This window comes from Aedes albopictus, chromosome 3, assembly GCF_035046485.1.
Source record: "Aedes albopictus strain Foshan chromosome 3, AalbF5, whole genome shotgun sequence".
Taxonomy (NCBI): Eukaryota; Metazoa; Arthropoda; class Insecta; order Diptera; family Culicidae; genus Aedes; species Aedes albopictus.
In genome coordinates this window covers 237076876-237089045 of record NC_085138.1, presented here as the reverse complement: position 1 = coordinate 237089045, position 12170 = coordinate 237076876, and the positions used below count along the sequence as shown (strand labels likewise).

Genomic DNA, 12170 nt, shown 5'->3' with positions numbered 1-12170 from the left:
GGTTTAGAATCCAGATCAGGGGTTCCCAACCTTTTTGAGGTGGCGACCCCCTTTAAGAACTGCCAAAGCATCTGCGGCCAAATGAAAATTTTTAGAAAAAAATATGGATTAAATGAACGAAACCGAGTTTTTTGAGTACAGTGACGTATCCAGAAATTTACACTCACGTTTCGAAAACATGATGTCATGAACATTAAATTTGAGTCGTAGCTGAAAAATAGCGACGCAGCCGAAAATTTTTTCTTCTGAAGGCGTTTTATACAGAAAATTTGTTCCTCAAATTGTGGATTTTGGGGGTGGCGGTATACAAAATTAAAATTTTTCATAATTTGCACAAAATAGAATAAAACTTAACAATTTTTTGGTAACATCGCGGCCCCCCTTGACTAGCTTCACGGCCCCCAGGGGGCCGCGGACCACCGGTTGGGAACCCGTGCACTGATTTATGAGTTTATTTTTTGGTGTGTTTTATAAAATGTCCATGACAGGTATATCGAGATTCTTGTGATTTCTAGTTTATAAATTTGAAGTTAACAGTAAATGTCCTCCAACCGTGTCTAAATGATTTTAAGTTTGGATAAGTGGGCAACCCATCCAGAACTCCTAGGCATTGTAATGGATTAGTTTTGATTGTGTGGCATTAAAACTTGTTATTTTGAATACCGTATTACCCCGCTAATACGACACCGACTGTTGTCGAATAACCGGGGTAAACTTTTAATTCGACAAACTGGTCACCCTACACCATTATGCTCATTGAATTTTGGCAACTCTATTTTTGTTTTTGTTTTGATTTCGGGATTTGTTATGAAACATAATTTCAACAGATATTGCGGTGGTGCGAATGAAAAGCTCGTTCTTTCTACGATTATTGCCATCCTCAGTTCATTCCGGTTGGTCTCCAGGCGGTTTGGGTGTAGAAAAGCACCAACTCAGAACTTCCGGAATTAGCGGCTGCAAGCGGAGCTGCTGCGGGTGGGAGTATAAGCGCAATATCAAACTGTTTTGCATTTACAGTGTACACCGCTGAGACATTCGAACACTTTTTAATTCGACATATGTCGAATAAGCGGGGTACGAATTAAAAAGTGTCGTATTAAAACGTGTCGAACCAACGGGGTAAGACGGTAGTGAGGTGAAGCGTTGGCTTGTTCGAAATACCTGTAGCCATCATTACGACCAAAGTTCTAATTGAGATATTTCTCGCGAACATTGAAAATAATTCTGACATACCAAATGGCATTCAGTCTACCTTTCTATGAAACGGGTAGTCCAGCTTTTATTGAAGAATTGCAGTCTTACACACTGTTAGTATCCAGTCCCACTTGTCGTTGTAAGTTTTACAGCTACTAAAAAAAGCGGTGTCCAGTTTGATACAGCAAACAAATTACCAACGCCTCGAATGGAGCCAAAAACATGTCTATTGGTACAAAATACAATGGTATCATGTTGTTTGATTGATTGATTTTATTGCTTTTGAGGAAATTCACTGGAATATGGGGTGTCTGTTAGTTGGCGAGTAGAATAACGGCATATACCACTTAGCATCCAAACACGATTGCAAAGAGGTGGAGTAGTAATAGTGTGTGGGGATATATTTTCTGCACAAGATATTGATCCTCTGATTTTATATAAGGGTATGCTGAATGCCAAACGATATAGCATCACCCTATCTATTGTCTAGGATAAACATTTTGATGAAAACTTTAGTTATAATGGTGATAAATGGTACTTCCAGCAAGACAATGATTCATATAACAAGTTGAAATGTCAATTCTTTAGTTTCAAAGCCATGAATTTCCTGTCCCAGCTTAATCGCCAACTAGCCTAGACAACAACCGTATTGAGAACATTTGAAGAATATTGATCATCAGTTGTAAAATTATCAAACTAAAAATTGCCAGGTACTCGTTGGAGCCTTCATAGGTATTTGATCAAAATACACCAAACGCCAATGGCCTAAACTAGTGATCCCGATTCCAAACTGTGTCAAAAGAACATTGAAAGCTCGTGGAAGTATTATAACCTCGATTTTAAGTAGTTACAGAAATAAGATATCACACTGTCTTTAGCAGGTTCACATAGTGCACGGGTTCCCAACCGGTGGTCCGCGGCCCCCTGGGGGCCGTGAAGCTAGTCAAGGGGGGCCGCGATGTTACCAAAAAATTGTTAAGTTTTATTCTATTTTGTGCAAATTATGAAAAATTTTAATTTTGTATACCGCCACCCCCAAAATCCACAATTTGAGGAACAAATTTTCTGTATAAAACGCCTTCAGAAGAAAAAATTTTCGGCTGCGTCGCTATTTTTCAGCTACGACTCAAATTTAATGTTCATGACATCATGTTTTCGAAACGTGAGTGTAAATTTCTGGATACGTCACTGTACTCAAAAAACTCGGTTTCGTTCATTTAATCCATATTTTTTTTCTAAAAATTTTCATTTGGCCGCAGATGCTTTGGCAGTTCTTAAAGGGGGTCGCCACCTCAAAAAGGTTGGGAACCCCTGACATAGTGCCTATAATTTAGGCCAGGTAGTTTTTGACCAATTTCAATATTTTGATTTTATTTTCTTCATTGATAATCGTTCAAAGTAAGAAACGTTGTATTGTTATTACGTAGTCAATAAACAATAATACAAAAATTCTTGCATCTGAATAAAGCTATCTCAAAGGGAGATTCATCATCCTAAATATCGTATCATCACCACTGCCTATAATTTTGGCCAGTACTGTATTTTGTTATTTCACCGGATTCTGGAGCAAGAAGCATAATGAGTAATATTGACATTACTATATCAATGCCACTTATTTTATTATTTATTATACTATCAATAAACTACCAGACCCAACGTGGCTAGCCATGTTCCTAAAAGAAGTAGTCTTTTATCCAATCAAGAAAATCCTAGAATCTCCTGGAAGGAAACATTATAGAAGCCGCCCTGAAAGCTAATGTATCAATGTATATGTGAAATATTTCACTCAGCATGGTGCATCTCTTTGGAAAGCGCCAGACGGTATACTCATAAGTATCCAACCTTGGTTAGTATATGACTGTTGTAGGGTTCTAATTTATATAACGAAAGAAACTTCTAGATCTTCCTACAGGATTGATGTAGCTATGCTCCTAATTCTGGGATTTCATATCTATGATTTTTATTTACAGAATATTCTAGAAGGATACCTTTTAAAAGATTTCACGAAAGCTATATTACACAATGCATATGTGAAATATTTCACAGCATTGGGCATCTCATTGAGAAACGCCAGAAGGTATACTTCTTACTGCTAAATTGATTTAGCAAAACAATGCTTTACCATTCCTACGATGCATTTATGTACGACCAATGCAACGATGTATCAATGGAACGATGGAATCACGCAACAATGCATCAGTGCAGCGATGCACCAATGCAACGATGTAAATGTGCATCGATGCACCTATGCAATGATGCACCAATTCAACACAGGTACAATGCTACAATGCAGTGATTATTGTAGCATACATTATGTGAAACATTCCAATGAAACATTTCAAAGCGTGACGGAAGGACAGACAACTCTGGGATTTTATATATATGATATATACCTTTCCCAAAACGCGCTTTTGTGGCTTTCTGTAGATACAAAGGTTGAAAATCGCAAAGCAAAATCATGTAGTAAACTTGCTTGTGATGTCAGATTTTTTCACAAGTGATTCCGTAGGTGAAAAGTGATGAGCGGGGGGGAGAATTTCAGAATTTTTGTTCCGTAGATTCAGATAAAAAATCCGTAGATTTTCCGTAACTTTCCGTAGGATTCCGGAGAAAAACCGGGTTTTCCGCAGATTTAATCTACGGATCCGTACATCCGTAGAAGAGGCTCAATTCCGTAGATCTACGGAAATTTCCGTAGATCTGGTAACGCTAGCTTCTTGAATGAAGGGAATATTAGGGTGCACCTTTTAACTCCCAAACCGACCTTGATTATTTACTGAATGTCACCTATGGGATCAACGGTGCAAAATTTGGAAATTCAATCAAATCATAGTGTCATGCCGATTTGCCCCATAGCGACTTGTTCATTTTAAGACATTTTAAATGCTTCAGGCCATCCAAAATGCATGTGCTCATGTCCCTTAAGGACACACTTGTTAGAATCCCAAAATGGCCGACACAATGCACAATGGTCCACGAACCAGATTTACGAGGAAAAATGCATTCTGCGCCTTAAAATGATTTTCTTGATTAATATGGTCTTGTACAAAGTTGTTCCTAAAAATAGGGCCTTTTTTCAATATACATGGCCTCTAGAAAAAATAGGCACTTTTCAAGTATTTTTCACATGAGTTACAAAAATAACACCCCTCTAATATTTTGATATGTTTTATAACAACATTTCTTCTTTTGAATGCGGGCAAACGATATTTTTTATGATTGCCCCAACCCGTCATAACACTTTTTTTTAAAAAAAACCATGATTTTTTAAGGAAAACGCCTGTAACTATTGAACCAAAGGAGATAACGACAATCTTAGCGCACGGAACGACGCGTCTTCAAATGCTCTACAAGTGTTTCTTGGGCGACTTTGATGAAAAATCAAAACTGAAAAAGGTAACGCCAGAAAACTGGTTTTTCTTGAACCACCCTTGGAACCACCCTAAGCTTATTCAGAAAAATACTTCTAGATCGGTAAATTTTAAAGCTACCTAAAAAGTGTCTTCAGCAAACTTGCTCAAAATTGATAGATCTACAACTTTCCCGAAGAATGTATACAGTTATTCTTGCAAATAAAAAAGTTTGGTTTCCAATTTCTTTGAAAATATGGACCACCCTAATTTTCATGCACATTGGAAAGAGGGCCTTATTATTAGGGACAACTTTGTAGAATACCATATTTGCCTATAAACTCATTTGAAGGCGTTGAATGCATCTTTCCTCGTAAATCTGGTTCGTGGACCACTGAGCAATGGCCGACTTTGGCACCTACTCACGATTTCGAGCGCACAAATCTCTTCGTTAACAATACCAGCGCACCAAATCTTATTTTAAGCTTATTACAAGTGAGCAAGAACAGAATAATAAAATACACTCTTGTTTGAAGCTTGTTTCTTGAGATTTGTGCGGAAATATCGATTATATTCAACTCTACTAGCACACTGCAATTGTATTGAAAAACAGGTTTGCTGAATCTCCACCGGAGACTAAGTCTATGTAAACATGCTCGCTGAACTGTCAGTGCACGGCTTCTTGACGTCATCTTGCAGTATCCTATGGATACCATTGATGTGGACTGCATTAAACACTGTGCCCATCAAACAGTTTCAGATCTGTTTGCTTCATAAGTTGTGATGCAACCCTAACACCCCCTCATTCAACTCAATTTTGAGTAAACCGACATTTACCCTAAATTGGTTTATTGGGGTTAAGGACCCCCTTTGGGTAGATGCATCGCTGTTTGTTTTTGACAACATCGGTGAGCTAGAGAGGGAAAACAACCTAATTTTGGGTAACGAGTTTATTCGATATACTCAATTTTGAGTAAAATCGACCTAAACATTAGGTAGCTTGGATTTTCCGTGTAGATTTTTTCAATATTGTTTATCCTAGTTTTCATATTGAAATCCGATAGATTGAGTTCATACTGTAAATCAGATAACTTCAATAAGAGTGGCATATAGAAACTGGATCTAAGGGGTAAGCTAAGTGGCGTCCGATAGACCATTCCCGTCAAAAATTTTTATGTGCTCTACGGCTTTCCGACAATTTATCAAGCAAACTTTCCCAAAGAACCCATATGTTTTGAAGCCTCTAACTATTGAAAAACAATGAAAAACCTGCGAAGTAGCACTTTAGCCCTATAATCTCCTAGAAAAAAATTTTCCACAAAACCCGATGAACCCCTTTCTCCCCTATGGCTTTCTCGGAGAGATGTGGAGAATTTTCGATCAGCTGGCTGTCAATAATGACGTTTGTTATTATTTGTTTTGATCTGCTCTCATCCGCACCGTCGGCCCTCAAAACGACAACAGTTGCAAAAACGACGATAACTCGGGTGTCTTTTTTCTAAAATATTAGTCATTTTTTGCGGTTCTGCCGTTGTTTTTGTACAGTGCGCGTGTTTTCGGCAAATCGCTGCAATCCGCGGCCCAGTTCCGTGTCGGGAGAGTGGAAAAAAGTGAGCGAAAACACGAGGATCTACGCGAACGTGTGGTGTGGTGAAAAAGAGTCTCAGTGGAGCGTTGTATCAAAACACGACTACGGATTTCGCTTCGGTGGTGCCTTTGGGGGACTGGCCAGCAGCGGAGTGTGATTCCGGTATCGGGAGGAAACGCAGAAAACCGTCCGGCTGGCGCTGGAGTTCGAGACGACGGCGCAATGCTTTCCCGAGTTGAACTTCTCCAAACCGATGCACGAGGAGCAGAAACGCCCACGCAAAGCGGAGAAAAAAAATCCTCGATCTATTGATTCCTGTCGAATGCGAAAAACGATGATAACGTTGCACGAATCGCATGGGAGCTGAAGAAAATATACGGCACCGGTACGGCATACAGCATTTCCGGAAAGTCGTCTCGTTCATCACAACTGGATGTCTTCGACCGAGGGGCGGGCTAGGACGAAGAGGATTCCTTTATCGACAACACCAAAGCGTACGATGAAACTGATCCCACAGGAGGTGAAAACAGTTGGTGGAAGGTTCTACATTAACACTGGCAGGTGCAGTTCAAAACTTTGCCGAACTTTGAAGAGCCGGATGATGCCGAGCGGATTGTCAAACCAAAGAAGAGCATAAAGGAAAAAAAAATGGAGAAGCCACGTCGTTTTCCTGCAAACTATAATAAAATAAAGGTAACTACTATCAATTTACTCTTTGTTCATTACAATTAACTTGATTGAACGTTCATAATTACAGATCAACAGTCAGTGGCGGCAGGTGCGTGAGAGTTTAAGTTTGCAAGCGTTTTACAGTAAGCAGTAATGCTTCCAGTACACAAACGGGAAAAGCGCCTACTGGGATGCCGGAAAAACGTCAGATGAAGATAATACTTATTCAAAAGAGAACCAGAGAGGCCGGTGACTCTAGCAGGCAGCGTACACGATGACTGTTTGCGGTGGTAGAGGACCTACGAGCACTCAACGTATAGGGTGATTGAAAACGATTAGCTCAGGACCGGATCCCCTGGAGAAGCTTTATTCGGTGTACCTGTAAGTACTAAATACGAAAATTTCCACTATCCAAGAGAGCATATTTAACATTCGTGGCAACAGCATAATTTCGAGGTCTGGTTTCATCCAGGATCCGTTCGTGTTTCAATTTCCTTTCACTTCTATGCCAAATAATTACGAAAACAGCATGTTTCTATGTATAATATTCCCGTTTGAACTACTTTTCTAAAAACGCAACATTAAGGGGGAGGGGGGAGTTCCTGAAATTGCTACGAGCCATGTATTAGGTATGGGAAAATAGGCTACGAGGGGGGAGGGACTTGTTGAAAATTGGTCAAAAGATGCTGCGTCATTAATGAACCCTTATTGTTTAGTCCGACACTGTACGTAATTTTCAACGTTTTTGGCAAACATCATTAAGAAAGCATTCATAAATAACTTAGCATTAGCATAACCTTCTCCCACATAGCATATTTGCCCATAGCTAATATATGGCTCGTCACACTTTCCGAGACTCCCCCTCCCACCTAAAACATTTATGGATACTTCCAGAGATACTTCCTAAGCATAAACCAAACATCGCACCTTTTTACGGACTTCTCTTATACTGCCTCCTATTTATCTTCTGTCGAAGACTACATTTTTTTATGTATCGGGCACTTGTTTGAATGGTTTCATTACCATGGTTTCATTAGAGATCCCTACATACTTTTCGCTATGACACACATTGATGGGTTTCATGGATCCTAACTTGTAGGTAAATGAGATGGCAGTGGTTAAACTAATGCCAACTACTACTGCAGCTACGCACTGCAATAAAGACTTCTCTCTTTTTAATACAAAATATTATTCAGGTGAGACGATCACTTCGACCACTGTACGAGATTTGAGGGCATTCACACAGGATTATCCTAGGATCAACGCTTTCGCTGCATCATATTCTCCCATTGAGAAGTGTGCTATAAAATTATTAAATGGATTGTTCTTATTGCTGATTAGTAATAAATAATACGGTGGTGGTTGGGTGGGGGGTGTTTTACTGGGTTGGGACGCTGGCACATATCCGAAAATAGAGCATAGGACCATTTGGGCTTGGACAGAGGGTCTTATTTTAGGACTTTTCCGCTAAAACTGTGCTGCTTGCACCCGTCAGAGGTAAGTAGGTTAACTATGCCTTCAGAAGTTACGAGATGGTTTAAGTCGTGGTTTAAGTAATCCATGAGATACTCACCAAAGTAATTAGAATATTTCCTCAAAAGGTTCACCAAGTCCTCTTAAGTTGCTAGGTGACGCACATAACGATTACTTTAAAATAGGTCACGTTTGCTTTGAACAATTTCAATCAGAATGTTTCCTTAAAAGGTTCACCAAGTCACATAACGATTGCTTTGACATAGGTAACTTTTGCTTTGAAAGATTTCAATTAGAATGTTTCCTTAAAAGGTTCATCAAGTCCTCTTAAGTTGCTAGGAGATGCACATAACGATTACTTTGACATAGGTCACTTTTGCTTTGGAAAATTTCAATTAGAAAGTTTCCTCAAAGGGTCACCAAGTCCTCTTAAGTTGCTAGGTGATGCACATAACGATTACTTTGACATAGGTCACTTTTGCGTTAAACGATTGCGGGGATGAAAGTCTCTTTAATAAAGACAAATCAATTTGAACGATTTCAATCAGAATGTTTCCTTATACAAGGTTCACCAAGTCCACTTAAGTTGCTAGGTGATGCACATAACGATTACTTTAAAATAAGTCACTTTTGCTTTGAACAATTTCAATCAGAATGTTTCCTTAAAAGGTTCACCAAGTCACAAAACGATTACTTTGACATAGGTCACTTTTGCTTTGAAAGATTTCAATTAGAAAGTTTCCTCAAAGGGTCACCAAGTTCTCTTAAGTTGCTAGGTGATGCACATAACGATTACTTTGACATAGGTCACTTTTGCTTTGGAAGATTTCAATTAGAAAGTTTCCTCAAAGGGTCACCAAGTCCTCTTCAGTTGCTAGGTGATGCACATAACGATTACTTTGACATAGGACACTTTTGCTTTGAAAGATTTCAATTAGAAAGTTTCCTTAAAGGGTCACCAAGTCCTCTAAAGTTGCTAGGTGATGCACATAACGATTACTTTGACATAGGTCACTTTTGCTTTGGAAGATTTCAATTAGAATGTTTCCTTAAAAGGTTCACCAAGTCCTCTTAAGTTGCTAGGAGATGCACATAACGATTACTTTGACATAGGTCACTTTTGCTTTGGAAGATTTCAATTAGAAAGTTTCCTCAAAGGGTCACCAAGTCCTCTTAAGTTGCTAGGTGACGCACATAACGATTACTTTAAAATAGGTCACGTTTGCTTTGAACAATTTCAATCAGAATGTTTCCTTAAAAGGTTCACCAAGTCACATAACGATTGCTTTGACATAGGTAACTTTTGCTTTGAAAGATTTCAATTAGAAAGTTTCCTTAAAGGTTCACCAAGTCCTCTTAAGTTGCTAGGAGATGCACATAACGATTACTTTGACATAGGTCACTTTTGCTTTGGAAGATTTCAATTAGAAAGTTTCCTCAAAGGGTCACCAAGTCCTCTTAACCCTTTATAAGGCAGTGGCAACTATATTGCCACCTACTGTTTGTATTTTTTTCTGTTTTATAACAAATTATTTCGAACTTTTTTTTTGGTTTACGCAAAATTGGGACTACTAACAACGTCTGGTATTTTTTTGGTACTAAACAAAGCTTTAACAACAATTTAGGAGCCATTTGTAGTCTCAAAAATGGCTAATTTTGACCGCGTGAAGAAAATTAGCTCAAACTTATTGTAAAATTATAGATTTGGTAAATATTTTAAGAAATAATCAAATTCTGGTTTGACATGAGCTGAATTACACAGTTTATATTATGGGTTAAGCCCCAATCCACTCTAAAATCTCTTTTCCGGGTTTTGTCGAAGTCAAAAGAAGAAAAGTACCCTAAACGGGCAGTGGCAAGAATATTGCCACCAGCGCTGGTGGCCTAAACGGGCAGTGGCAACTATATTGCCACCTCAAAAGTTCGTTTTTGGGGTTAACGGGCAGTGGCAAGAATATTGCCACCAGCGTTTTTGGCCTAAACGGGCAGTGGCAACTATATTGCCACCTAGATTTTTGAGAGTTTCTTTCAAACAAAAATTGTTTTGTACATGTAATCATGTATATAATCATTTGCATAATAGTATGCGATGACAACTCTTCTAGTTTCCTCGGCCTTATAAAGGGTTAAGTTGCTAGGTGATGCACATAACGATTACTTTGACATAGGTCACTTTTGCGTTAAACGATTGCGGGGCTGAAAGTCTCTTTAATAAAGACTAATCAATTTGAACGATTTCAATCAGAATGTTTCATTATACAAGGTTCACCAAGTCCACTTAAGTTGCTAGGTGATGCACATAACGATTACTTTAAAATAAGTCACTTTTGCTATGAACAATTTCAATCAGAATGTTTCCTTAAAAGGTTCACCAAGTCACATAACGATTACTTTGACATAGGTAACTTTTGCTTTGAAAGATTTCAATTAGAAAGTTTCCTCAAAGGGTCACCAAGTTTTCTTAAGTTGCTAGGTGATGCACATAACGATTACTTTGACATAGGTCACTTTTGCTTTGGAAGATTTCAATTAGAAAGCTTCCTCAAAGGGTCACCAAGTCCTCTTAAGTTGCTAGGTGATGCACATAACGATTACTTTGACATAGGTCACTTTTGCTTTGAAAGATTTCAATTAGAATGTTTCCTTAAAAGGTTCACCAAGTCCTCTTAAGTTGCTAGGTGATGCACATAACGATTACTTTGACATAGGTCACTTTTGCTTTGAAAGATTTCAATTAGAAAGCTTCCTTAAAGGGTCACCAAGTCCTCTTAAGTTGCTAGGTGATGCACATAACGATTACTTTGACAAAGGTCACTTTTGCGTTAAACGATTGCGGGGCTGAAAGTCTCTTTAACCCTTTATAAGGCAGTGGCAACTATATTGCCACCTACTGTTTGTATTTTTTTCTGTTTTATAACAATTTATTTCGGACTTTTTTTTGGTTTACGCAAAATTGGGATTACTAACAACGCCTGGTATTTTTTTGGTACTAAACAAAGCTTTAACAACAATTTAGGAGCCATTTGTAGTCTCAAAAATGGCTAAATTTGACCGCGTGAAGAAAATTAGCTCAAACTTATTGAAAAATTAAAGGTTTGTTTAATATTTTAAGAAATAATCAAATTCTGGGCTGACATGAGCTGAACTACACAGTTTATATTATGGGTTAAGCTGCAATCCACTTTAAAATCTCTTTTCCGGCTTTTTGTCGAAGTCAAAAGAAGAAAAGTACCCTAAACGGGCAGTGGCAAGAATATTGCCACCAGCGCTGGTGGCCTAAACGGGCAGTGGCAACTATATTGCCACCTCAAAAGCTCGTTTTTGGGGTTAACGGGCAGTGGCAACTATATTGCCACCAGCGTTTTTGGCCTAAACGGGCAGTGGCAACTATATTGCCACCTAGATTTTTGTGAGTTTCTTTCAAACAAAAATTGTTTTGTACATGTAATCATGTATATAATCATTTCCATAATAGTATGCGTTGACAACTCTTCTAGTTTTCTTGGCCTTATAAAGGGTTAATAAAGACAAATCAATCAGGCTTATTCTGCGCGGCGTGTGAGGTGAGACGGATGGTTTCGTCTCACGTGACGTGAGACGACTAATGCAAATCAAATGGGATCGAGTCGACTTTTGTCACCTCATTCGACTCGTCTCACCTCACACGCCGCGCAGAATAAGCCTGAATTTGAACGATTTCAATCAGAATGTTTCCTTATACAAGGTTCACCAAGTCCACTTAAGTTGCTAGGTGATGCACATAACGATTACTTTAAAATAAGTCACTTTTGCTATGAACAATTTCAATCAGAATGTTTCCTTAAAAGGTTCACCAAGTCACATAACGATTACTTTGACATAGGTAACTTTTGCTTTGAAAGATTTCAATTAGAAAG

General features: G+C 38.5%; 1 long non-coding RNA gene across 1 annotated transcript in view; it reads right to left on the bottom strand.

Moving 5' to 3' along the window:
• The window catches only part of LOC134291647 (uncharacterized), a 239659-nt gene that overhangs the window by 21987 nt on the left and 205502 nt on the right, over positions 1-12170 (bottom strand). The gene's annotated exons all lie outside the window — the stretch shown is intronic.